The following is a 26,479-nucleotide window of genomic DNA, read 5'->3' as shown; positions in this document are numbered from 1 at the left end:
CTGACCCCCCGACTATTCCAATACTGGTTGAAGATCTCCACGTTTAGAGGTGACGAGAGAAAGTGTGGGAGGGAGACCGGCAGTCGGTAGGTATGCCCAGGCCCTTCATGGGCTGTTGCGCAAAGGATGATTATTAGTATATATGAATATCTGGGAAGCCGATGTTTTTTTTTTAGATTCTTATCATGCTGGTTTGAAGGGTGCAGTCGTATTACAGCCGGCCGCCATAATTGCGGTGGATAGCGGTGCCTGGATCCGACGTGTCTCTCTCCGTAGGTCCGGCGTTGGTAGTTTTCGGCGAGAATACGAGTCTGCGTTATTATGGGGTGTATATTTTGTTCAAAACCCTTTCACAGCACTAAATTTGAATCTCTATCTTGTATCTTTAATGTTAACACATCTCTCGAAGTTTGTTTGAGCACATTTTCTCACTATGATTACAATGAATTGTATCATTATTTGTAGTACAAAAACGTATGTTTATTCTACAAATTCTTGGCATTGCCTACGAAACGTGAGATGTCCCGACTCGTCTCGAAAACTAGAAGGTGGACTATATGTAACTTACCGAAAGCAGTGTCTTTCGCCAACGGACATACCGCGTTAAATATACCGGTTTTCGTCCCAAAACAGAAGTCAAGAAGCGACGGATCTGATAAGTACTTGGATGGGTGACCGCCTGGGAGTACCAGGTACTGTTAGCAACCTTTTGCTTTTTTAATGGTGATAATGACTTTTTGTAACTTGAAGTCAATAAATCACAAACATTTTTTGCAGAATCGCTTCCCGAAGAGCCGGCGTTGGTAGTTTTTGTGCGAGGATACGTTCCTGAAATATTATTTGATGTATTTTTGGGCCTTTCTGTTTAAAATCCCAACCCTGCACAAAATTTCCTTCTCTGTCTTTTAGCTTTAATGTTAACACATCTCTCAAAAGTTGATAAAGCACATTTTCTCACTATGATTACAATGAAATGTATCATTAATAGTAACAATTATGTTTCATCTACACATTCTTGGCAGTCCACACTAAACGAGACATAACCCGTCTCGTCTCGAAAACTAGACGTTGGAGTATATCTAACTTACCGAGAGCAGTACCTTTCGCCAACGGTCATACCGCGCTGAATATACCGGTTCTCGTCCGATCACCGAAGTCAAGCAGCGTCGGTCCTGGTAAGTACTTGGATGGGTGACTGCCCGGGAACACCAGGTGCTGTTGGCAACCTTATTCTTTGTTTTGGTTAATAGTGACCTTTTTGTAATTTGAAACCAATCAATCATCCACATTTTCTGCAGAATCACCTCTTTCATAGCAGTCAGAAAATAATATATGTAAAAAAATGTATGTTAGTATATATGAATATCTGGGAAGCCGATGTTTTTTTTTAATTTCTTATCATTCTGGGTTGCAGGGTGCTGTCGTATTACATCTGGCCGCCATAATTGCGGTGGATAGCGGTTGCCTGGATCCGACGTGTCTCTCTCCGTAGGTCCTACGTTGGTAGTTTTCGGCGAGAATACGAGTCTGCGTTATTATGGGGTGTATATTTTGTTCAAAACCCTTTCACTGCACTAAATTTGAATCTCTATCTTGCAGCTTTAATGTTAACACATCTCTCGAAGTTTGTTAGAGCACATTTTCTCACTATGATTTCAATGAATTGTATCATTATTTGTAGTACAAAAACTTATGTTTCTTCTACACATTCTCGTCATTGCCCACGAAACGTAGGATGTCCCGACTCGTCTCGAAAGCTAGAAGGTTGCCTATATGTAACTTACCGAAAGCAGAGCCTTTCGCCAAAGGACATACCGCGTTAAATATACCGGTTTTCGTCCCTAAACAGAAGTCAAGCAGCGTCGGGCCTGGTAAGTACTTGGATGGGTGACTTCCTGGGAACACCAGGTACTGTTGGCAACCTTTTTCTTTGTTTGGGTTAATAGTGACCTTTTTGTAATTAGAAACCAATCAATCATCCACAGTTTCTGTAGAATCACTTCTTTTATAGCTGTAAGCAAATAATATATGTAAAAAATCATGCTGGCTTGCAGGGTGCTGTCGTATTACATCCGGCCGCCATAATTGCGGTGGATAGCGGTGCCTGGATCTGCCGTGTCTCTCTCCAAAGGTCCGGCGTTTGTAGTTTTCGGCGAGAATACGAGTCTGCGTTATTTTGGGGTGTATATTTTGTGCAAAACCCTTTCAATGCACTAAATTTGAATCTCTATCTTGTATCTTTAATGTTAACACATCTCTCGAAGTTTGTTAGAGCACATTATCTCACTATGATTACAATGAATTGTATCATTATTTGTAGTACAAAAACGCATGTTTATTCTACAGATTCTTGGCATTGCCCACGAAACGTGAGAAGTCCCGACTCGTCTCGAAAACTAGAAGGTGGACTATATCTATCTTACCGAATGCTGTAGCTTTCGCCAACGGTCATACCGCGCTGAATATACCGGTTCTCGTCCGATCACCGAAGTCAAGCAGCTTCGGGCCTGGTAAGTACTTGGATGGGTGACCGCCTGGGAACACCATGTACTGTTGGCGACCTTTTTCTTAATGCTGATAATGATCTTTTTTGAAACTTGAAATCAATCAATCACCCACAGTTTTTGCAGAATCGCTCCCCGAAGAGCCGGCGATGGTAGTTTTTCTGCGAGGATACGTTCCTGCCATATTATCGTATGTATTGTATGTGCGTTTTTTGTTTAAAAACCCAACCCTTCAAAAAATTTCCTTCTCTGTCTTTTAGCTTTAATGTTAACACATCTCTCGAAGGTTGTTAGAGCACATTTTCCCAATATGATTACAATGAATTGTATCATTATTTGTAGTACAAAAACGTATGTTTATTCTACAAATTCTTGGCATTGCCCACGAAACGTGAGATGTCCCGACTCGCCTCGAAAACTAGACGGTGGCCTATATGTAACTTACCGAAAGCAGTGTCTTTCGCCAACGGACATACCGCGTTAAATATACCGGTTTTCGTCCCAAAACAGAAGTCAAGCAGCTAAGGATCTGGTAAGTACTTGGATTGGTGACAGCCTGGGAGCACCAGGTACTGTTAGCAACCTTTTGCTTTTTTAATGGTGATAATGACTTCTTTGTAACTTGAAGTCAATCAATCACAAATATTTTTTGCAGAATCGCTTCCCGAAGAGCCGGCGTTGGTAGTTTTTCTGCGAGGATACGTTCCTGCCATATTATTTGATGTATTTTTGGGCGTTTTTGTTTAAAATCCCAACCCTGCGCAAAATTTCCTTCTCTGTCTTTTAGCTTTAATGTTAACACATCTCTCGAAAGTTGATAAAGCACATTTTCTCACTATGATTACAATGAAATGTATCATTAATAGTAACAATTATGTTTCATCTACACATTCTTGGCAGTCCACACTAAACGAGACATAACCCGTCTCGTCTCGAAAACTAGACGTTGGAGTATTACTATCTTACCGAGAGCAGTACCTTTCGCCAACGGTCATACCGCGCTGAATATACCGGTTCTCGTCCTATCACCGAAGTCAAGCAGCGTCGGGCCTGGTAAGTACTTGGATGGGTGACTGCCTTTGAACACCAGGTACTGTTGGCAACCTTTTTCTTTGTTTTGGTTAATAGTGACCTTTTTGTAATTTGAAACCAATCAATCATCCACAGTTTCTGCAGAATCACCTCTTTCATAGCAGTCAGAAAATAATATATGTAAAAAATGTATATTAGTATATATGAATATCTGGGAAGCCGATGTTTTTTTTTTAATTTCATATCACTCTGGTTTGCAGGGTGCTGTCGTATTACATCTGGCCGACATAATTGCGGTGGATAGCGGTGCCTGGATCCGACGTGTCTCTCTCCGTAGGTCCTGCGTTGGTAGTTTTCGGCGAGAATACGAGTCTGCGTTATTATGGGGTGTATATTTTGTTCAAAACCCTTTCACTGCACTAAATTTGAATCTCTATCTTGTAGCTTTAATATTAACACATCTCTCGATCTTTGTTAGAGCACATTTTCTCAGTATGATTACAATGAATTGTATCATTATTTGTAGCACAAAAACCTATGTTTCTTCTACACATTCTCGGCATTGCCCACGAAACATGAGATGTCCCGACTCGTCTCGAAAACTAGAAGATGGCCTATATGTAACTTACCGAAAGCAGTGTCTTTCGCCAAAGGACATACCGCGTTAAATATACCGGTTTTCGTCCCAAAACAGAAGTCAAGAAGCGACGGATCTGGTAAGTACTTGGATGGGTGACAGCCTGGGAGCACCAGGTACTGTTAGCAACCTTTTGCTTTTTTAATGGTGATAATGACTTTTTTGTAACTTGAAGTTAATCAATCACATATATTTTTTGCAGAATCGCTTCCCAAAAAGCCGGTGTTGGTAGTTTTTCGGCGAGGATACGTTCCTGCCATATTATTTGATATATTTTTGGGCGTTTCTGTTTAGCATCCCAAACCTGCACAAAATTTCCTTCTCTGTCTTTTAGCTTTAATGTTAACACATCTCTCGAAGAGTGTTAAAGCACATTTTCTCACTATGATTACAATCAAATGTACCAATATTTGGTGTAGTAACACTTACGTTTCATCTACACTTTCTTGGCAGTGCACACAAAACGGGACATAATACGTCTCGTCTCGAAAACTAGACGGTGGAGTATATCTATCTTACCGAAAGCAGTACCCCTCGCCAACGGTCATACCCCGCTGAATATACCGGTTCTCGTCCGATCACCGAAGTCAAGCAGCGTCGGGCCTGGTAAGTACTTGGATGGGTGACTGCCTTTGAACACCAGGTACTGTTGGCAACCTTTTTTTTGTTTTGGTTAATAGTGACCTTTTTGTAATTTGAAACCAATCAATCATCCACAGTTTCTGCAGAATCACCTCTTTTATAGCTGTAAGCAAATAATATATGTAAAAAATGTATATTAGTATATATGAATATCTGGGAAGCCGATGTTTTTTTTTTAGTTTTTTATCATGCTGGTTTGAAGGGTGCAGTCGTATTACATCCGGCCGCCATAATTGCGGTGGATAGCGGTGCCTGGATCCGCCGTGTCTCTCTCCGTAGGTCCGGCGTTGGTAGTTTTCGGCGAGAATATGAGTCTGCTTTATTATTATGTGTATATTTTGTTCAAAACCCTTTCACTGCACTAAATTTTAATCTCTATCTTGTAGCTTTAATGTTAACACATCTCTCGAAGTTTGTTAGAGCACATTTTCTCACTATGATTACAATGAATTGTATCATTATTTTAGTACAAAAACGTATGTTTCTTCAACAAATTCTTGGCATTGCCCACGAAACGTAGGATGTATCGACTCGTCTCGAAAGCTAGAAGGTGGCCTATATGTAACTTACCGAAAGCAGTGCATTTCGCCAGCGGACATACCGCGTTAAATGTACCGATTTTCGTCCCAAAAAAGAAACCAAGCAGCGACGGATCTGGAAAGTACTTGGATGGGTGACAGCCAGGGAGCACCAGGTACTGTTAGCAACCTTTTTGCTTTTGTAATGGTGATAATGACCTTTTTTGTAACTTGAAGTACATAAATCACAAACATTTCTTGCAGAACAGCTTCCCGAAGAGCCGGCGTTGGTAGTTTTTGTGCGAGGATACGTTCCTGAAATATTATTTGATGTATTTTTGGGCGTTTCTGTTTAAAATCCCAACCCTGCTTAAAATTTCCTTCTCTGTCTTTTAGCTTTTATGTTAACACATCTCTCGAAGGTTGTTAAAGCACATTTTCTCACTATGATTAAAATGAAATGTATCATTAATAGTAACAATTATGTTTCATCTACACATTTTTGGAAGTGCACACTAAACGAGACATAACCCGTCTCGTCTCGAAAACTAGACGGTGGAGTATATCTAACTTACCGAAAGCAGTACCTTTCGCCAACGGTCATACCGCGCTGAATATACCGGTTCTCGTCCGATCACCGAAGTCAAGCAGTGTCGGGCCTGGTAAGTACTTGGATGGGTGACTGCCCGGGAACACCAGGTACTGTTGGCAACCTTTTTCTTTGTTTTGGTTAACAGTGACATTTTTGTAATTTGAAACCAATCAATCATCCACAGTTTCTGCAGAATCACATCTTTTATAGCTGCAAGAATATAATATATGAAAAAATGTATATTAGTATATATGAATATCTGGGAAGCCGATGTTTTATTTAATTTCTTATCATGCTGGGTTGCAGGGTGCTGTCGTATTACATCCCGCCGCCATAATTGCCGTGGATAGCGGTGCCTGGATCCGCCGTGACTCTCTCCGTAGGCCCGGCGTTGGTAGTTTTCGGCGAGAATATGAGTCTGCGTTATTATTATGTGTATATTTTGTTCAAAACCCTTTCACTGCACTAAATTTTAATCTCTATCTTGTAGCTTTAATGTTAACACATCTCTCGAAGGTTGTTAAAGCACATTTTCTCACTATGATTACAATGAAATGTATCATTCTTTTGTGTAGTAACAATTATGTTTCACCTACACATTCTTGGCAGTGCACACAAAATGAGACATAACCCGTCTCGTCTCGAAAACTAGACGGTGGAGTATATCTATCTTACCGAAAGCAGTACCTTTCGCCAACGGTCATACCGCGCTGAATATACCGGTTCTCGTCCGATCACCGAAGTCAAGCAGCGTCGGGACTAGTAAGTACTTGGATGGGTGACCGCCTGGAAACACCAGGTACTGTTTTGCAACCTTTTCTTTAATGCTGATAATGACCTTTTTTGAAACTTGAAGTCAATCAATCACCCACAGTTTTTGATAAATCGCTCCCCGAAGAGCCGACGTTGGTAGTTTTTCTGCGAGGATACCTTCCTGCCATATTATGTGATGTATTTTATGTGCGTTTTTTGTTTAAAAACCAAACACTTCACAAAATTTCCTTCTCTGTCTTTTAGCTTTAATGTTAACACATCTCTCGAAGGTTGTTAAAGCACATTTTCTCACTATGATTACAATGAAATGTATCATTAATAGTAACAATTATGTTTCATCTACACATTCTTGGCAGTCCACACTAAACGAGACATAACCCGTCTCGTCTCGAAAACTAGACGGTGGAGTATATATATCTTACTGAAAGCAGTACCTTTCGCCAACGGTCATACCGCGCTGAATATACCGGTTCTCGTCCGATCACCGAAGTCAAGCAGCGTCGAGCCTGGTAAGTACTTGGATGGGTGACTGCCTGGGAACACCAGGTACTGTTGGCAACGTTTCTTTGTTTTGGTTGATAATGACCTTTTTGTAATTTGAAACCAATCAATCATCCACAGCTTCTGCAGAATCACCTCTTTTAAAGCTGTAAGCAAATAATATATGTAAAAAATGTATATTAGTATATATGAATATCTGGGAAGCCGATGTTTTTTTTAGTTTCTTATCAAGCTGGTTTGAAGGGTGCAGTCGTATTACAGCCGGCCGCCATAATTGCGGTGGATAGCGGTGCCTGGATCCGCCGTGTCTCTCTCCGTAGGTCCGGCGTTGGTAGTTTTCGGCGAGAATACGAGTCTGCGTTATTATGGGGTGTATATTTTGTTCAAAACCCTTTCACTGCACTAAATTTGAATCCCTATCTTGTAGCTTTAATGTTAACACATCTCTCGAAGTTTGTTAGAGCATATTTTCTCACTATGATTACAATGAATTGTATCATTATTTTAGTACAAAAACGTATGTTTCTTCAACACATTCTTGGCATTGCCCACGAAACGTAGAATGTCCCGACTCGTCTCGAAAGCTAGAAGGTTGCCTATATGTAACTTACCGAAAGCAGTGCATTTCGCCAGCGGACATACCGCTTTAAATATACCGGTTTTCGTCAAAAAACAGAAGTCAAGCAGCGATGGATCTGGTAAGTACTTGGATGGTTGACAGCCTGAGAGCACCATTTACTGTTAGCAACATTTTTGCTTTTTCAATGGTGATAATGACTTTTTTGTAACTTGAAGTCAATGAATCACAAACATTTTTTGCAGAATCGCTTCCCGAAGAGACGGCGTTGGTAGTTTTTCTGCGAGGATACGTTCCTGCCATATTATTTGATGTATTTTTGGGCGTTTCTGTTTAAAATCCCAACCCTGCGCAAAATTTCCTTCTCTGTCTTTTAGCTTTAATGTTAACACATCTCTAGAAAGTTGATAAAGCACATTTTCTCACTATGATTACAATGAAATGTATCATTAATAGTAATAATTATGTTTCATCTACACATTCTTGGCAGTCCACACAAAACGGGACATAATACGTCTCGTCTCGAAAACTAGACGGTGGAGTATATCTATCTTACCGAAAGCAGTACCTTTCGCCAACGGTCATACCGCGCTGAATATACCGGTTCTCATCCGATCACCGAAGTCAAGCAGCGTCGGGCCTGGTAAGTACTTGGATGGTTGACTGCCTGGGAACACCAGGTACTGTTGGCAACCTTTTTTTTGTTTTGGTTGATAATGAACTTTTTGTAATTTGAAACCAATCAATCATCCACAGCTTCTGCAGAATCACCTCTCTTATAGCTATAAGCAAATAATATATGTAAAAAAATGTATATTAGTATATATGAATATCTGGGAAGCCGATGTTTTTTTTTTAGTTTCTTATCATGCTTGTTTGAAGGGTGCAGTCGTATTACAGCCGGCCGCCATAATTGCGGTGGATAGCGGTGCCTGGATCCGCCGTGTCTCTCTCCGTAGGTCCGGCGTTGGTAGTTTTCAGCGAGAATACGAGTCTGCGTTATTATGGGGTGTATATTTTGTTCAAAACCCTTTCACTGCACTAATTTTGAATCCCTATTGTGTAGCTTTAATGTTAACACATCTCTCGAAATTAGTTAGAGCACATTTTCTCACTATGATTACAATGAATTGTATCATTATTTTAGTACAAAAACGTATGTTCCTTCAACACATTCTTGGCATTGCCCACGAAACGTAGGATGTCCCGACTCGTCTCGAAAGCTAGAAGGTGGCCTATATGTAACTTACCGAAAGCAGTGCATTTCCCCAGCGGACATACCGCGTTAAATATACCGGTTTTCGTCCCAAAAAAGAAACCAAGCAGCGACGGATCTGGAAAGTACTAGGATGTGTGACAGCCAGGGAGCACCAAGTACTGTTAGCAACCTTTTTGCTTTTGTAATGGTGATAATGACCTTTTTTGTAACTTGAAGTCAATAAATCACAAACATTTCTTGCAGAATCGCTTCCCGAAGAGCCGGCGTTGGTAGTTTTTGTGCGAGGATACGTTCCTGAAATATTATTTGATGTATTTTTGGGCGTTTTTGTTTAAAATCTAAACCCTGCAGAAAATTTTCTTCTCTGTCTTTTAGCTTTTATGTTAACACATTTCTCGAAGGTTGTTAGAGCACATTTTCTCACTATGATTACAATGAAATGTATCATTATTTTGTGTAGTAACAATTATGTTTCACCTACACATTCTTGGCAGTGCACACAAAATGAGACATAACCCGTCTCGTCTCGAAAACTAGACGGTGGAGTATATCTATCTTACCGAATGCAGTACCTTTCGCCAACGGTCATACCGCGCTGAATATACCGGTTCTCGTCCGATCACCGAAGTCAAGCAGCGTCGGGCCTGGTAAGTACTTGGATGGGTGACCGCCTGGGAACAACAGGTACTGTTGGCAACCTTTTCTTTAATGCTGATAATGACCTTTTTTGAAACATGAATTCAATCAATCACCCACAGTTTTTGAGGAATCGCTCCCCGAAGAGCCGACGTTGGTAATGTTTCTGCGAGGATACCTTCCTGCCATATTATGTGATGTATTTTATGTGCGTTTTTTGTTTAAAAACCAAACACTTCACAAAATTTCCTTCTCTGTCTTTTAGCTTTAATGTTAACACATCTCTCGAAGGTTGTTAAAGCACATTTTCTCACTATGATTACAATGAAATGTATCATTAATAGTAACAATTATGTTTCATCTACACATTCTTGGCAGTCCACACTAAACGAGACATAACCCGTCTCGTCTCGAAAACTAGACGGTGGAGTAAATCTAACTTACCCAAAGCAGTACCTTTCGCCAACGGTCATACCGCGCTGAATATACCGGTTCTCGTCCGATCACCGAAGTCAAGCAGTGTCGGGCCTGGTAAGTACTTGGATGGGTGACTGCCCGGGAACACCAGGTACTGTTGGCAACCTTTTTCTTTGTTTTGGTTAACAGTGACATTTTTGTAATTTGAAACCAATCAATCATCCACAGTTTCTGCAGAATCACATCTTTTATAGCTGCAAGAATATAATATATGAAAAAATGTATATTAGTATATATGAATATCTGGGAAGCCGATGTTTTATTTAATTTCTTATCATGCTGGGTTGCAGGGTGCTGTCGTATTACATCCCGCCGCCATAATTGCCGTGGATAGCGGTGCCTGGATCCGCCGTGACTCTCTCCGTAGGCCCGGCGTTGGTAGTTTTCGGCGAGAATATGAGTCTGCGTTATTATTATGTGTATATTTTGTTCAAAACCCTTTCACTGCACTAAATTTTAATCTCTATCTTGTAGCTTTAATGTTAACACATCTCTCGAAGGTTGTTAAAGCACATTTTCTCACTATGATTACAATGAAATGTATCATTCTTTTGTGTAGTAACAATTATGTTTCACCTACACATTCTTGGCAGTGCACACAAAATGAGACATAACCCGTCTCGTCTCGAAAACTAGACGGTGGAGTATATCTATCTTACCGAATGCAGTACCTTTCGCCAACGGTCATACCGCGCTGAATATACCGGTTCTCGTCCGATCACCGAAGTCAAGCAGCGTCGGGACTAGTAAGTACTTGGATGGGTGACCGCCTGGAAACACCAGGTACTGTTTTGCAACCTTTTCTTTAATGCTGATAATGACCTTTTTTGAAACTTGAAGTCAATCAATCACCCACAGTTTTTGATAAATCGCTCCCCGAAGAGCCGACGTTGGTAGTTTTTCTGCGAGGATACCTTCCTGCCATATTATGTGATGTATTTTATGTGCGTTTTTTGTTTAAAAACCAAACACTTCACAAAATTTCCTTCTCTGTCTTTTAGCTTTAATGTTAACACATCTCTCGAAGGTTGTTAAAGCACATTTTCTCACTATGATTACAATGAAATGTATCATTAATAGTAACAATTATGTTTCATCTACACATTCTTGGCAGTCCACACTAAACGAGACATAACCCGTCTCGTCTCGAAAACTAGACGGTGGAGTATATATATCTTACTGAAAGCAGTACCTTTCGCCAACGGTCATACCGCGCTGAATATACCGGTTCTCGTCCGATCACCGAAGTCAAGCAGCGTCGAGCCTGGTAAGTACTTGGATGGGTGACTGCCTGGGAACACCAGGTACTGTTGGCAACGTTTCTTTGTTTTGGTTGATAATGACCTTTTTGTAATTTGAAACCAATCAATCATCCACAGCTTCTGCAGAATCACCTCTTTTAAAGCTGTAAGCAAATAATATATGTAAAAAATGTATATTAGTATATATGAATATCTGGGAAGCCGATGTTTTTTTTAGTTTCTTATCAAGCTGGTTTGAAGGGTGCAGTCGTATTACAGCCGGCCGCCATAATTGCGGTGGATAGCGGTGCCTGGATCCGCCGTGTCTCTCTCCGTAGGTCCGGCGTTGGTAGTTTTCGGCGAGAATACGAGTCTGCGTTATTATGGGGTGTATATTTTGTTCAAAACCCTTTCACTGCACTAAATTTGAATCCCTATCTTGTAGCTTTAATGTTAACACATCTCTCGAAGTTTGTTAGAGCATATTTTCTCACTATGATTACAATGAATTGTATCATTATTTTAGTACAAAAACGTATGTTTCTTCAACACATTCTTGGCATTGCCCACGAAACGTAGAATGTCCCGACTCGTCTCGAAAGCTAGAAGGTTGCCTATATGTAACTTACCGAAAGCAGTGCATTTCGCCAGCGGACATACCGCTTTAAATATACCGGTTTTCGTCAAAAAACAGAAGTCAAGCAGCGATGGATCTGGTAAGTACTTGGATGGTTGACAGCCTGAGAGCACCATTTACTGTTAGCAACATTTTTGCTTTTTCAATGGTGATAATGACTTTTTTGTAACTTGAAGTCAATGAATCACAAACATTTTTTGCAGAATCGCTTCCCGAAGAGACGGCGTTGGTAGTTTTTCTGCGAGGATACGTTCCTGCCATATTATTTGATGTATTTTTGGGCGTTTCTGTTTAAAATCCCAACCCTGCGCAAAATTTCCTTCTCTGTCTTTTAGCTTTAATGTTAACACATCTCTAGAAAGTTGATAAAGCACATTTTCTCACTATGATTACAATGAAATGTATCATTAATAGTAATAATTATGTTTCATCTACACATTCTTGGCAGTCCACACAAAACGGGACATAATACGTCTCGTCTCGAAAACTAGACGGTGGAGTATATCTATCTTACCGAAAGCAGTACCTTTCGCCAACGGTCATACCGCGCTGAATATACCGGTTCTCATCCGATCACCGAAGTCAAGCAGCGTCGGGCCTGGTAAGTACTTGGATGGTTGACTGCCTGGGAACACCAGGTACTGTTGGCAACCTTTTTTTTGTTTTGGTTGATAATGAACTTTTTGTAATTTGAAACCAATCAATCATCCACAGCTTCTGCAGAATCACCTCTCTTATAGCTATAAGCAAATAATATATGTAAAAAAATGTATATTAGTATATATGAATATCTGGGAAGCCGATGTTTTTTTTTTAGTTTCTTATCATGCTTGTTTGAAGGGTGCAGTCGTATTACAGCCGGCCGCCATAATTGCGGTGGATAGCGGTGCCTGGATCCGCCGTGTCTCTCTCCGTAGGTCCGGCGTTGGTAGTTTTCAGCGAGAATACGAGTCTGCGTTATTATGGGGTGTATATTTTGTTCAAAACCCTTTCACTGCACTAATTTTGAATCCCTATTGTGTAGCTTTAATGTTAACACATCTCTCGAAATTAGTTAGAGCACATTTTCTCACTATGATTACAATGAATTGTATCATTATTTTAGTACAAAAACGTATGTTCCTTCAACACATTCTTGGCATTGCCCACGAAACGTAGGATGTCCCGACTCGTCTCGAAAGCTAGAAGGTGGCCTATATGTAACTTACCGAAAGCAGTGCATTTCCCCAGCGGACATACCGCGTTAAATATACCGGTTTTCGTCCCAAAAAAGAAACCAAGCAGCGACGGATCTGGAAAGTACTAGGATGTGTGACAGCCAGGGAGCACCAAGTACTGTTAGCAACCTTTTTGCTTTTGTAATGGTGATAATGACCTTTTTTGTAACTTGAAGTCAATAAATCACAAACATTTCTTGCAGAATCGCTTCCCGAAGAGCCGGCGTTGGTAGTTTTTGTGCGAGGATACGTTCCTGAAATATTATTTGATGTATTTTTGGGCGTTTTTGTTTAAAATCTAAACCCTGCAGAAAATTTTCTTCTCTGTCTTTTAGCTTTTATGTTAACACATTTCTCGAAGGTTGTTAGAGCACATTTTCTCACTATGATTACAATGAAATGTATCATTATTTTGTGTAGTAACAATTATGTTTCACCTACACATTCTTGGCAGTGCACACAAAATGAGACATAACCCGTCTCGTCTCGAAAACTAGACGGTGGAGTATATCTATCTTACCGAATGCAGTACCTTTCGCCAACGGTCATACCGCGCTGAATATACCGGTTCTCGTCCGATCACCGAAGTCAAGCAGCGTCGGGCCTGGTAAGTACTTGGATGGGTGACCGCCTGGGAACAACAGGTACTGTTGGCAACCTTTTCTTTAATGCTGATAATGACCTTTTTTGAAACATGAATTCAATCAATCACCCACAGTTTTTGAGGAATCGCTCCCCGAAGAGCCGACGTTGGTAATGTTTCTGCGAGGATACCTTCCTGCCATATTATGTGATGTATTTTATGTGCGTTTTTTGTTTAAAAACCAAACACTTCACAAAATTTCCTTCTCTGTCTTTTAGCTTTAATGTTAACACATCTCTCGAAGGTTGTTAAAGCACATTTTCTCACTATGATTACAATGAAATGTATCATTAATAGTAACAATTATGTTTCATCTACACATTCTTGGCAGTCCACACTAAACGAGACATAACCCGTCTCGTCTCGAAAACTAGACGGTGGAGTAAATCTAACTTACCCAAAGCAGTACCTTTCGCCAACGGTCATACCGCGCTGAATATACCGGTTCTCGTCCGATCACCGAAGTCAAGCAGTGTCGGGCCTGGTAAGTACTTGGATGGGTGACTGCCCGGGAACACCAGGTACTGTTGGCAACCTTTTTCTTTGTTTTGGTTAACAGTGACATTTTTGTAATTTGAAACCAATCAATCATCCACAGTTTCTGCAGAATCACATCTTTTATAGCTGCAAGAATATAATATATGAAAAAATGTATATTAGTATATATGAATATCTGGGAAGCCGATGTTTTATTTAATTTCTTATCATGCTGGGTTGCAGGGTGCTGTCGTATTACATCCCGCCGCCATAATTGCCGTGGATAGCGGTGCCTGGATCCGCCGTGACTCTCTCCGTAGGCCCGGCGTTGGTAGTTTTCGGCGAGAATATGAGTCTGCGTTATTATTATGTGTATATTTTGTTCAAAACCCTTTCACTGCACTAAATTTTAATCTCTATCTTGTAGCTTTAATGTTAACACATCTCTCGAAGGTTGTTAAAGCACATTTTCTCACTATGATTACAATGAAATGTATCATTCTTTTGTGTAGTAACAATTATGTTTCACCTACACATTCTTGGCAGTGCACACAAAATGAGACATAACCCGTCTCGTCTCGAAAACTAGACGGTGGAGTATATCTATCTTACCGAATGCAGTACCTTTCGCCAACGGTCATACCGCGCTGAATATACCGGTTCTCGTCCGATCACCGAAGTCAAGCAGCGTCGGGACTAGTAAGTACTTGGATGGGTGACCGCCTGGAAACACCAGGTACTGTTTTGCAACCTTTTCTTTAATGCTGATAATGACCTTTTTTGAAACTTGAAGTCAATCAATCACCCACAGTTTTTGATAAATCGCTCCCCGAAGAGCCGACGTTGGTAGTTTTTCTGCGAGGATACCTTCCTGCCATATTATGTGATGTATTTTATGTGCGTTTTTTGTTTAAAAACCAAACACTTCACAAAATTTCCTTCTCTGTCTTTTAGCTTTAATGTTAACACATCTCTCGAAGGTTGTTAAAGCACATTTTCTCACTATGATTACAATGAAATGTATCATTAATAGTAACAATTATGTTTCATCTACACATTCTTGGCAGTCCACACTAAACGAGACATAACCCGTCTCGTCTCGAAAACTAGACGGTGGAGTATATATATCTTACTGAAAGCAGTACCTTTCGCCAACGGTCATACCGCGCTGAATATACCGGTTCTCGTCCGATCACCGAAGTCAAGCAGCGTCGAGCCTGGTAAGTACTTGGATGGGTGACTGCCTGGGAACACCAGGTACTGTTGGCAACGTTTCTTTGTTTTGGTTGATAATGACCTTTTTGTAATTTGAAACCAATCAATCATCCACAGCTTCTGCAGAATCACCTCTTTTAAAGCTGTAAGCAAATAATATATGTAAAAAATGTATATTAGTATATATGAATATCTGGGAAGCCGATGTTTTTTTTAGTTTCTTATCAAGCTGGTTTGAAGGGTGCAGTCGTATTACAGCCGGCCGCCATAATTGCGGTGGATAGCGGTGCCTGGATCCGCCGTGTCTCTCTCCGTAGGTCCGGCGTTGGTAGTTTTCGGCGAGAATACGAGTCTGCGTTATTATGGGGTGTATATTTTGTTCAAAACCCTTTCACTGCACTAAATTTGAATCCCTATCTTGTAGCTTTAATGTTAACACATCTGTCGAAGTTTGTTAGAGCATATTTTCTCACTATGATTACAATGAATTGTATCATTATTTTAGTACAAAAACGTATGTTTCTTCAACACATTCTTGGCATTGCCCACGAAACGTAGAATGTCCCGACTCGTCTCGAAAGCTAGAAGGTTGCCTATATGTAACTTACCGAAAGCAGTGCATTTCGCCAGCGGACATACCGCTTTAAATATACCGGTTTTCGTCAAAAAACAGAAGTCAAGCAGCGATGGATCTGGTAAGTACTTGGATGGTTGACAGCCTGAGAGCACCATTTACTGTTAGCAACATTTTTGCTTTTTCAATGGTGATAATGACTTTTTTGTAACTTGAAGTCAATGAATCACAAACATTTTTTGCAGAATCGCTTCCCGAAGAGACGGCGTTGGTAGTTTTTCTGCGAGGATACGTTCCTGCCATATTATTTGATGTATTTTTGGGCGTTTCTGTTTAAAATCCCAACCCTGCGCAAAATTTCCTTCTCTGTCTTTTAGCTTTAATGTTAACACATCTCTAGAAAGTTGATAAAGCACATTTTCTCACTATGATTACAATGAAATGTATCATTAATAGTAACAATTATGTTTCATCTACACATTCTTGGCAGTCCACACAAAACGGGACATAATACGTCTCGTCTCGAAAACTAGACGGTGGAGTATATCTATCTTACCGAAAGCAGTACCTTTCGCCAACGGTCATACCGCGCTGAATATACCGGTTCTCATCCGATCACCGAAGTCAAGCAGCGTCGGGCCTGGTAAGTACTTGGATGGTTGACTGCCTGGGAACACCAGGTACTGTTGGCAACCTTTTTTTTGTTTTGGTTGATAATGAACTTTTTGTAATTTGAAACCAATCAATCATCCACAGCTTCTGCAGAATCACCTCTCTTATAGCTATAAGCAAATAATATATGTAAAAAAATGTATATTAGTATATATGAATATCTGGGAAGCCGATGTTTTTTTTTAGTTTCTTATCATGCTTGTTTGAAGGGTGCAGTCGTATTACAGCCGGCCGCCATAATTGCGGTGGATAGCGGTGCCTGGATCCGCCGTGTCTCTCTCCGTAGGTCCGGCGTTGGTAGTTTTCAGCGAGAATACGAGTCTGCGTTATTATGGGGTGTATATTTTGTTCAAAACCCTTTCACTGCACTAATTTTGAATCCCTATTGTGTAGCTTTAATGTTAACACATCTCTCGAAATTAGTTAGAGCACATTTTCTCACTATGATTACAATGAATTGTATCATTATTTTAGTACAAAAACGTATGTTCCTTCAACACATTCTTGGCATTGCCCACGAAACGTAGGATGTCCCGACTCGTCTCGAAAGCTAGAAGGTGGCCTATATGTAACTTACCGAAAGCAGTGCATTTCCCCAGCGGACATACCGCGTTAAATATACCGGTTTTCGTCCCAAAAAAGAAACCAAGCAGCGACGGATCTGGAAAGTACTAGGATGTGTGACAGCCAGGGAGCACCAAGTACTGTTAGCAACCTTTTTGCTTTTGTAATGGTGATAATGACCTTTTTTGTAACTTGAAGTCAATAAATCACAAACATTTCTTGCAGAATCGCTTCCCGAAGAGCCGGCGTTGGTAGTTTTTGTGCGAGGATACGTTCCTGAAATATTATTTGATGTATTTTTGGGCGTTTTTGTTTAAAATCTAAACCCTGCAGAAAATTTTCTTCTCTGTCTTTTAGCTTTTATGTTAACACATTTCTCGAAGGTTGTTAGAGCACATTTTCTCACTATGATTACAATGAAATGTATCATTATTTTGTGTAGTAACAATTATGTTTCACCTACACATTCTTGGCAGTGCACACAAAATGAGACATAACCCGTCTCGTCTCGAAAACTAGACGGTGGAGTATATCTATCTTACCGAATGCAGTACCTTTCGCCAACGGTCATACCGCGCTGAATATACCGGTTCTCGTCCGATCACCGAAGTCAAGCAGCGTCGGGCCTGGTAAGTACTTGGATGGGTGACCGCCTGGGAACAACAGGTACTGTTGGCAACCTTTTCTTTAATGCTGATAGTGACCTTTTTTGAAACATGAATTCAATCAATCACCCACAGTTTTTGAGGAATCGCTCCCCGAAGAGCCGACGTTGGTAATGTTTCTGCGAGGATACCTTCCTGCCATATTATGTGATGTATTTTATGTGCGTTTTTTGTTTAAAAACCAAACACTTCACAAAATTTCCTTCTCTGTCTTTTAGCTTTAATGTTAACACATCTCTCGAAGGTTGTTAAAGCACATTTTCTCACTATGATTACAATGAAATGTATCATTAATAGTAACAATTATGTTTCATCTACACATTCTTGGCAGTCCACACTAAACGAGACATAACCCGTCTCGTCTCGAAAACTAAACGTTGGAGTATATCTATCTTACCGAGAGCAGTACCTTTCGCCAACGGTCATACCGCGCTGAATATACCGGTTCTCGTCCGATCACCGAAGTCAAGCAGCGTCGGGCCTGGGGCCTAAGTCTTGAACTGTCAACACGTTAAGGTCTAACGAGTTCGTGACGTTTTTGTCAAGAAAGGCTAACGAATGCCATTTAGTGCAGTCTCCACTCTTCGTTAACGAATACGGTTACGGACGCGCTAACAGAAAACGAGTGGAACCTACTCACAAGCCAGGCACCTACCGAGTTCGTTCACGGCTGCAGATTTTCAAGATGGACACTATCAGCTGTTGCGGAGGATGGTTTTGAAGAAAGAAGAATTGCAAGCCCACTTCGTTTCAGTCGTATTTCGAGTAAGTACGTCATGTTAGTATGTTATTAATATTATTTGTGTATGAACATAAGGGCAATTGGAACAAATCTGGGGGAGAGTAAAATACGTATGTATTGTGAATTGTTGCTACGATGTACCTAAAGAATTAAATACTTCGTGCCATTTTCCTTCTTATTGTTAATTACATTGTTCCACGTACTTTGTAAGAATTAGAGCTGATATTTTTGCAACATTCCTTAAGCTTAGCAATCGCGAAATAAAATACTATTGCAAAATATATTTTGATACACCTGGGAAATGTATGCCAACATTCCACCCACGTCACATCAAAATGTAAAATAACGATGCCGCACAAAATAAGAACAATTAATTTTCTGCAACATATTGTCCTGTTGCAACCAGTAAATGAAATTACAGTACTATAAAATACTTCAATTAGGCACCACTACCATATGTTATATATAGGGGGGAAAATGGTACGCATGATTTATACAGTACGTGAACTGATGATAAAGATTTTAAAGGAAATTTTGACACTATGTTTTAAGTTGTATTAATTGCAGGTCGAGTGTACTAAATTACGCACTCCCTCGAATTTCCAGGAAAAATTCCCCATGGAAAGATTAACTGTTGTTAAGACTATATCAGAAGCTTGGGGGCATAGAAACGTATATTTACAGAGTTACGGACATTAGAATTTATCCCAAATCTATTTTTTTATCACGACGGGAATGTAAAATTATCTTTTTTTTATTGTAATCACAAAATCAAACCTAAACGCCTAAGCACCAGTAAAAGTGAAAGTACTCCATTCGGTTGCCCAGACACTGGTGAGAGAAAACCTTTTTTTGTGACAAAAATGTCATTAGTAATGTATATATATGTGTGTGTGTGTGTGTGTGCATGGGAGGGGGTACTTGGTATACTGTATTCATAACCATCAATTGAAAAGGGGAAAATATTATTTTCTGTATGAAACCATCAACAGAATGCACTCAGTTTAACTACCTTATGTCATGTGTTGATAGTGGGTAGCATGAATTTATTTTAAGCATGAAAATCTTTGAGTCAGTGGGAACTGTTTGATAGAAGTTTCCTTGTAAGAGAATTTATATTTATTTTTTCTGAAATAATTTTATAGGTGCTAGAAGCTCTCATTTTCACAGCATGGAGGTACCAGCCAGATGGTTATAGGTCATCAGCCGGTGTATAGAGCAAGTGTGCAGTGCTGTGGTGGTTTATTGCTCCTCACAATGGATGAAGTTCCCAATGATACAAGCAGATCAGCTGGATGTTAAAAGGAGGTAAGATAGTGTAAGTTATTTTTGTTTAATTATAATAACACCTATTGACATCCATCATGTGGTGGGTTTTAGACAGCTTCTACAATAAAATGTAATAAAACATAAATACTGAAATGAGTGGCTGACTGGCCATGTAGGTAGGTATATTGTGCAAGTGAACATGCTAGTTTATTTTCAATACTATCCACATAGTTCTGGATTAGCAAACAAATTTGTATCACTTTTTATCTCTTATTCCTATTTGCATGGACAATACAATACAATTATAATTGTTAAGACAAACCAAATCAAAGGTGCTCATGGCAATAACAGTTCCAGAGTGATATTCTTTTAATATTTTATTATTTTTTATTGGAACACAGTAAAAGGTGAATTTGTGGGGTTTTCAAAACAGTTGCTATTTTCAAATAAATCAGAAGTAAACAACTGAGTAATGTGTAACATCAGATGGATGGGATTTCTCATTCAGAATAACATGAATATATATATATATATATTTTAAAAAATCATTAACTTTGTGCAGTATCTTATTATGATCAATACCTCAACTTGTTAACCCAATTATTTGTGCAAAAGTTACAGTACTTTTCCTCTTTTGCAGATAGCCGATTAAAATGAAAATATTGTGACTACTCTCTGTATCCAGGGTGGACACATGAAGAATTCCAACATCAGATACTTTTGTCAATATAAGAATAAGGCAGGTACAGGGAACACTTGGCTGTTAGGTATGTAGATGTTCTAAGTCTGGAATAATTATTGTTAATAATTTTTCCATGAAGTATTTAAATTGCACTCATCTCATATATGAACTGCATTATTAAAGATGTGAAGTACTATGTTTATTACCATTACTGTATTATGAATACATGTGCAGTGTTGTTTCATAATTATCTATATTCTACAATAAGTCTAGTATTCTCTTCTCTCACCTTTTTATTATTACAAAATGTGCATTATCTGTAAATTTTAAACTTAAATATTTCTGAGTTCTTCAAATGTTATCAAAACGTTTTATTCTTAGATACAAGTAGTAATAATAATAATAAGAAGAAACCCTACCAGTATACAACAAGACCATGCTAGGGACAATTTTATGTGGAAGCATTTTTATTAATAGAAATGTTACGTGAATGTTTCATAAAATCATATAACTAGTTTTATTCCAGACAATACTTTACATGGAAGCCTTCACATAACATTCACAGTTAGCATAATCTATAATGTTTGCCACACAATGAGCATGTGATTAAATATGATACATGTTTAATTTGAATATGAATAACAAGATTATTGAAATGTAATAGAATTTGTAGAATGTAAATTGATGATGATCAATTTATCTAACCTCATTTGTTGTGAGCAAGTTTAAAAAACACCTAGGAGTCATAACACATTAGCCCCGTCTAGTTGACTGCACTTTTTGACTCTTTGCACTGAAGTGTCTAGTTGGTTGCACGGTGCAACACTGAGTTGTCTAGTTTGTTGATTTGGAGTCAAGTAGTGTATTTGGTGTCTGCACCATCTGCACTACCTTTCGGACTGGTGTATGGTCACGTGGCGTTTGCTAACTAATCAAATGACCATTCAAAGCAGCAGACAGGCATTTGTTGAATCTTCTTAACTGGAACACTGCTTTCCGTCAGTTGATTGAACGTGATTTCCTTGCACTACTCTTGACACTGGATACACCTGCACTGCACAGAGTGTAAAAAAGTGCAGGAACTAGATGAGGCTATTACATGTTCATTTGTTCAACATTCCATTTGCTATGGAAATAGAGCTTTTGTGGAACACTTGCGTATTTTTAAGAAGTCAAACATTGACATTGCGATTTGAACAAAAGTACTTAAAATTTCTATAAATGTGGCACTTTAGAGGATTGCCAAATTTAACATACAGTTTCTTCATAAGAGACTGGGGGAACCATCACCGGATATGTGCACTTTAGATGTTTTGAAGTAAAGGAATAGATTATAGAAGTGCTCATAAGTTAATACTTGAATTCCTGCTGATCCTTTAAAATCTTTTAAGTGAAGTTACTTTCAATTGTTATTGGGATATTTATTATCTACAGTGGAAACTCAGGACAGGCCTTTCTTTATCTTTGCAGGTAACAGTGGGTATCCAGAGTACCATGGGTCATGACACCAATAGATGGTGCTGGTAAAAACACTCCTGAGGTGCATAGCTGTCTAATGAAATGGACCATTGGCATCCTAAAACAAAAATGGAGGTGTCTTTTAAAGAACATGGTGCTTCACTATCGCCCTCCTATGGCAAAAAAAAGATGGAGGGATGGAAGAAAATTCAGTTTTCCCATCCACTGTCAACTCTGCATGTGTGTGTGAATCTTCAGATGTGCTTTAATGTTATTAAGTTTGTGTGAAATAGGTTTTCTGTGACATTCTTTTTGAAATATAACATTGTAACGGTACACCAGAACTTTATTTCAATATTGTTAGCAGTGCCAATTCCTCACTTCTTTCATTTAATTATTGAATACTTTAAATGGTTCACTTATTTATTTTTACTACCTGCTGGAAAGTTTTTTTGAAGATTGGGACTCAACCAACAGAAAACTAAATATCTGCTTGAGCAAGAATTTTCAGATATTTTTTCAGTAAAATGCACATCAGCCATTTCATATGGCTTGGATGGCTGTTACCTTAAAATATATTTCTTTAAAGAAAGGAGATTTATATTTTCATATGCAAGATGAAACATGAAAAGGTTTATTTTATTCTGTTTAAAGCTTCCCCTTTGCAACAGTTTTTAAGCCTTGTTTGTCGTTATGAAATATCAATGTACTTCATTGCCTTAGTTACTTTTGCCATAAAGTAGTGTGTTGTTGTAGAAGATTGTTATTGCAAGAGCTGTAACACAACACACAAAAGGGTTTTCCTAAAGTTTTAAAAAGCTGATATTACATGCAAAGTTCCCATGTAGTCAGTTTTTTTTTAACTATGCCTTTTCTGTGTACAAAAGGTCTGCATCAGTGTATATCTGATTTCATGAATCATGAATACATGTTTCATAATGTACACAATCACCTCCCACTTGATTTAGAAAAGTTTCATTGCAAATATATTTTTCAGTGCTGTTCTATCTGAAATTGGTTTACTTTACTCATTTGCTCACTGACAGTTCAAGCCTCTTCATTGGTGTATTGGAAATGTTGCATGTTGCCATCTTGTAATCAAGGGATTCCTTGTTCAATACTCAGCAGAGGCACTTAATGGTTCAGATATCACTTTAAACTGTAGCTTCTTTGTGCATAAAGACGACCTCATGTCATATGTTGCCGTGTGAGAACCAGAGGAACGTAACTCTAAAAAAGCCATGTTTGGAGTCAGATTCACCCATGTCCAGCTTTTCTCATTAATGGTAAAGAGGATTTAAGTATCTTCAAATTACTGACTTCTTTATATTCAGACATAATCACTCGTGAAAATTACATAAATTTAAGTTAGGTCCATCTGAGTCATTAATGGGAGGACTTCTTTGAACAGTCTCCCCATTAATAGATTAGTCAAATCTTAATTACCTCAACATCAAGGGGACTCCAGATTTCATTTTCAATCTCTTGAGATACTTTTTTTTATTATTATTTTTACCTTTTGATGCTATATTTCCATTTGCATACGGCATCCACAATAATTTTTGTTACATCATCTACTTCAAATGGTAGGGGTGCTTCCCCGATGGCATAGTTGTAACATATTTGCTTTGCAATCAAGGGGTTCCAAGTTTGAGAACCGGTGAGGCATAGTGGTTCGGATCCTACTTTAAACTGTAGGTCCAGTCCCAATTAGCCTATCTGTGCACAAAAGTGGACTTAAAACTCCACTCCACTCAAAGAGTAAGGGAAATCCTACACTAAGATTGTCATTATAATTCATAAATCTTTTCACATCACTGTCTCGGTACTATAACGACTGAAAATTACATTTCAGTGAATAAATAGTTTTGAGGAATTATAGTTGTTGTACCAATCATTAAATAGCATCTAGGAATGCAAGTGGCCGCGGTGGCTCAGTCGGTAACGCGTCTGACTACCATGCTCAAGGTCCCGGGTTCGATCCCCGGCCGGTTCAAATCCGGGAACTTTTCTAACGGTGGAAGCGGCCCCGGCGCCTACCCAGCGTCGAATAACATGGGTACCTGGGGGAAACCCTGGGGGGTAAAGGCGGTCAGGGGCGTGATGCTGATCACATCACCCCCACTCACGACCGGATCAAGAAAGTGTAGGGCGTTACCCCCACACCCCCTATACGCCTTCATGGCGTGGTGCTATGCACAGGGGAACACTTTACCTTTTTTTTTTACCTAGGAATGCAAAATTTACATGTTAGAGACATTATAATTGACTGAAAATTTATGAAAAACATGTCTTTGGTATTATGTGCCAATGCTCACAGAGTTTCCAAAAAAAAAAAACCTCTGTATTGCACTCCCATAATTTCCACAACTTGGATCTCTGTGTAAATTTACAATTCCAGTTCTGTAACTTCTTGGTTCTGTTAGGCATTAATAAGTTACAGCATACAATTTGTCATGCAATTACTGTGTTCTTCCTGCAATGGAGGTGCCATCTAGTTAAGCATATTCACAACTTGCCATAAGCTACTGCATATAACTAGCTAAGGATATTCACACCTCCAGAAATGTTAACTTGAATGGTAAGTAGATAGGTTGAGGTACACAATGAAGATTGTGTGGCTGTCATAAACTTCCAGAAGTAACAATTTTCATTTTTGACAAAGCACCTTTATGAAATCAGTAAGTATATTTTCAGATTTTTTTCCCCTTACAGGCCTCAGATTTTTGTCATGTTTTTATCCTAGCTTATTTCTCCACACCAAATTAAATTTCCTATCTTCTGTGAACACTATGATGATGCTGTCATTTGTCATGTAAATGCATAAAAAACTCAAGGCATATTTTTTAGCAAATTCATTGTATGACAGCATATTTTTGTCATTTTGAGGTATGTTTTCTGTACATTTCACTGAGGAAAATCACACCTGTATTGGTAATGCAAAGAAATTCTGTATACTTCCATCTCCATTCAATAAATTATGAATTAGTGAGGGGAGGATTTACCAGGAATATGCCATAAAAGAATTACATCAAAAGGTTGCTTTTGCACTTTAATCAACAATGGATAACTCTTGTATTTCCCAATGTTTGATGTGTTCCTTCGATTTTTCAATTTATTTTTTTTGTAAATAAAATTTAGAAAATTTAGGATAAAATGCATACATATTCCTACAATGCTCATAGAAAATCAGCCCTCATTCACAAACTCCCACAATTACCTACCGAAAATCAATATTCTGCCATTAATAGAGAAGTTGGTAACGGTTCCGAATGTTGAATGATATTCTTTTCTTTTTTCTTTCTTTTTCATTTTTGCAAATTTTATAGATGTATTAGAAAGTAGTTTGGAATACTGGAAACAATATGTGAAGGTAAGTTTGAAGCTTGGAGAAATTAATTAGCACTGTTAAATTCTACACAAAGTATTATTTACCCGAGATACTTCGATTTTTAAAGGAGCTTACACGAGTAGCTGTGATTTGCAGCAAATAATCATTCTTGGTTTCCGGTTATGTAAGACATGGAGTTTTAGCAGATTTTCATCAAGGTTCGAAGGGAGTTTTGTGCTTGAGACTGGATGTTTTGTTCACTTAGAGATATTGTTATAATGCTAAGAACCCTAAACCTGACTAACCCAACCTTACAACGAAAGTATTTAGGAATGTTTTATTAATTCTAAGAGCCTTAAATCTAACCTGCTTAAGCAAAACATTCATTTTAGGAATATGTGTGTATTTTTGCCCTTAAAATTTCGTAAAATATTATTTACCAAGAAAAACCGGTAAGAATTTACAATATAGAGAAAGTCTGTAATTTTGTTAATTTTCGGTATACTTATTAATTTTGGCCTCCTAATCACGAATCTGTTGAAAACCCGGGGGTCACGTCTAGAAATTGTACATTTTGATGAAACATTGTTCATTAGCCCCAAAAACCATCCACGGGCCTACAAACCATTGATGTTAGCCCCAAAAACCATCCACGGGTAGCCCCACGAACCATTCACACGAGGTTAGGTTAGGCCTGTTAGGTTAGGTTCCATTAGCACTCATTTCACCCCTAAATTCATCGAAAAAATATGGTTCGTACTAGAATTGAACATCATAAATCATTTTCTTGTAAAACAACGGTGTGGTTGGAAACAATGACATTTTCGTTCGTAAAACTACGCATGTACACCTATATATATAAAAAATCAATCTGCTTTTTTTCAAATTTCCAGACGTGACCCCCGGTTTTTACAACAGATTCGTCATTTGGAGGCCAAAATTAGTTAGTATACCGAAAATTAACAAAATTGGGGACTTCCTCT

The 26,479-nt window shown here is 38.9% G+C and overlaps 15 non-coding genes and 6 pseudogenes across 15 annotated transcripts; all 21 read left to right on the top strand.

Moving 5' to 3' along the window:
• The first annotated feature begins 585 nt into the window (after window positions 1-585).
• On the top strand, window positions 586-704 carry LOC145995824 (5S ribosomal RNA; annotated as a pseudogene).
• A 401-nt stretch (window positions 705-1,105) lies between these two features.
• LOC145995545 (5S ribosomal RNA) lies at window positions 1,106-1,224 on the top strand. Its single transcript, XR_014442592.1, has one exon. It is a non-coding gene; the product is annotated as a 5S ribosomal RNA (ribosomal RNA).
• Window positions 1,225-1,801: 577 nt separating this feature from the next.
• LOC145995809 (5S ribosomal RNA) lies at window positions 1,802-1,920 on the top strand (annotated as a pseudogene).
• A 520-nt stretch (window positions 1,921-2,440) lies between these two features.
• LOC145995594 (5S ribosomal RNA) lies at window positions 2,441-2,559 on the top strand. The gene has a single exon (XR_014442640.1). It is a non-coding gene; the product is annotated as a 5S ribosomal RNA (ribosomal RNA).
• A 928-nt stretch (window positions 2,560-3,487) lies between these two features.
• Window positions 3,488-3,606, top strand: LOC145995695 (5S ribosomal RNA; annotated as a pseudogene).
• A 1,103-nt stretch (window positions 3,607-4,709) lies between these two features.
• Window positions 4,710-4,828, top strand: LOC145995561 (5S ribosomal RNA). The gene has a single exon (XR_014442607.1). It is a non-coding gene; the product is annotated as a 5S ribosomal RNA (ribosomal RNA).
• Window positions 4,829-5,925: 1,097 nt separating this feature from the next.
• LOC145995478 (5S ribosomal RNA) lies at window positions 5,926-6,044 on the top strand. The gene has a single exon (XR_014442529.1). It is a non-coding gene; the product is annotated as a 5S ribosomal RNA (ribosomal RNA).
• Window positions 6,045-6,617: 573 nt separating this feature from the next.
• LOC145995774 (5S ribosomal RNA) lies at window positions 6,618-6,736 on the top strand (annotated as a pseudogene).
• A 402-nt stretch (window positions 6,737-7,138) lies between these two features.
• Window positions 7,139-7,257, top strand: LOC145995514 (5S ribosomal RNA). The gene has a single exon (XR_014442563.1). It is a non-coding gene; the product is annotated as a 5S ribosomal RNA (ribosomal RNA).
• A 1,093-nt stretch (window positions 7,258-8,350) lies between these two features.
• On the top strand, window positions 8,351-8,469 carry LOC145995407 (5S ribosomal RNA). Its single transcript, XR_014442462.1, has one exon. It is a non-coding gene; the product is annotated as a 5S ribosomal RNA (ribosomal RNA).
• A 1,104-nt stretch (window positions 8,470-9,573) lies between these two features.
• LOC145995563 (5S ribosomal RNA) lies at window positions 9,574-9,692 on the top strand. Its single transcript, XR_014442609.1, has one exon. It is a non-coding gene; the product is annotated as a 5S ribosomal RNA (ribosomal RNA).
• Window positions 9,693-10,093: 401 nt separating this feature from the next.
• Window positions 10,094-10,212, top strand: LOC145995477 (5S ribosomal RNA). The gene has a single exon (XR_014442528.1). It is a non-coding gene; the product is annotated as a 5S ribosomal RNA (ribosomal RNA).
• Window positions 10,213-10,785: 573 nt separating this feature from the next.
• On the top strand, window positions 10,786-10,904 carry LOC145995772 (5S ribosomal RNA; annotated as a pseudogene).
• Window positions 10,905-11,306: 402 nt separating this feature from the next.
• LOC145995513 (5S ribosomal RNA) lies at window positions 11,307-11,425 on the top strand. The gene has a single exon (XR_014442562.1). It is a non-coding gene; the product is annotated as a 5S ribosomal RNA (ribosomal RNA).
• A 1,093-nt stretch (window positions 11,426-12,518) lies between these two features.
• Window positions 12,519-12,637, top strand: LOC145995406 (5S ribosomal RNA). The gene has a single exon (XR_014442461.1). It is a non-coding gene; the product is annotated as a 5S ribosomal RNA (ribosomal RNA).
• A 1,104-nt stretch (window positions 12,638-13,741) lies between these two features.
• LOC145995551 (5S ribosomal RNA) lies at window positions 13,742-13,860 on the top strand. Its single transcript, XR_014442598.1, has one exon. It is a non-coding gene; the product is annotated as a 5S ribosomal RNA (ribosomal RNA).
• A 401-nt stretch (window positions 13,861-14,261) lies between these two features.
• Window positions 14,262-14,380, top strand: LOC145995476 (5S ribosomal RNA). The gene has a single exon (XR_014442527.1). It is a non-coding gene; the product is annotated as a 5S ribosomal RNA (ribosomal RNA).
• Window positions 14,381-14,953: 573 nt separating this feature from the next.
• LOC145995771 (5S ribosomal RNA) lies at window positions 14,954-15,072 on the top strand (annotated as a pseudogene).
• A 402-nt stretch (window positions 15,073-15,474) lies between these two features.
• LOC145995512 (5S ribosomal RNA) lies at window positions 15,475-15,593 on the top strand. The gene has a single exon (XR_014442561.1). It is a non-coding gene; the product is annotated as a 5S ribosomal RNA (ribosomal RNA).
• A 1,093-nt stretch (window positions 15,594-16,686) lies between these two features.
• Window positions 16,687-16,805, top strand: LOC145995405 (5S ribosomal RNA). Its single transcript, XR_014442460.1, has one exon. It is a non-coding gene; the product is annotated as a 5S ribosomal RNA (ribosomal RNA).
• Window positions 16,806-17,908: 1,103 nt separating this feature from the next.
• On the top strand, window positions 17,909-18,027 carry LOC145995539 (5S ribosomal RNA). Its single transcript, XR_014442587.1, has one exon. It is a non-coding gene; the product is annotated as a 5S ribosomal RNA (ribosomal RNA).
• Window positions 18,028-26,479: the final 8,452 nt, after the last annotated feature.

This window comes from Lepisma saccharinum, chromosome 11, assembly GCF_977018435.1.
Source record: "Lepisma saccharinum chromosome 11, izLepSacc3.1, whole genome shotgun sequence".
Classification (NCBI taxonomy): Eukaryota; Metazoa; Arthropoda; class Insecta; order Zygentoma; family Lepismatidae; genus Lepisma; species Lepisma saccharinum.
The sequence above is the reverse complement of the archived record's forward strand: the minus strand, read 5'-3'. Positions and strand labels throughout refer to the sequence as shown.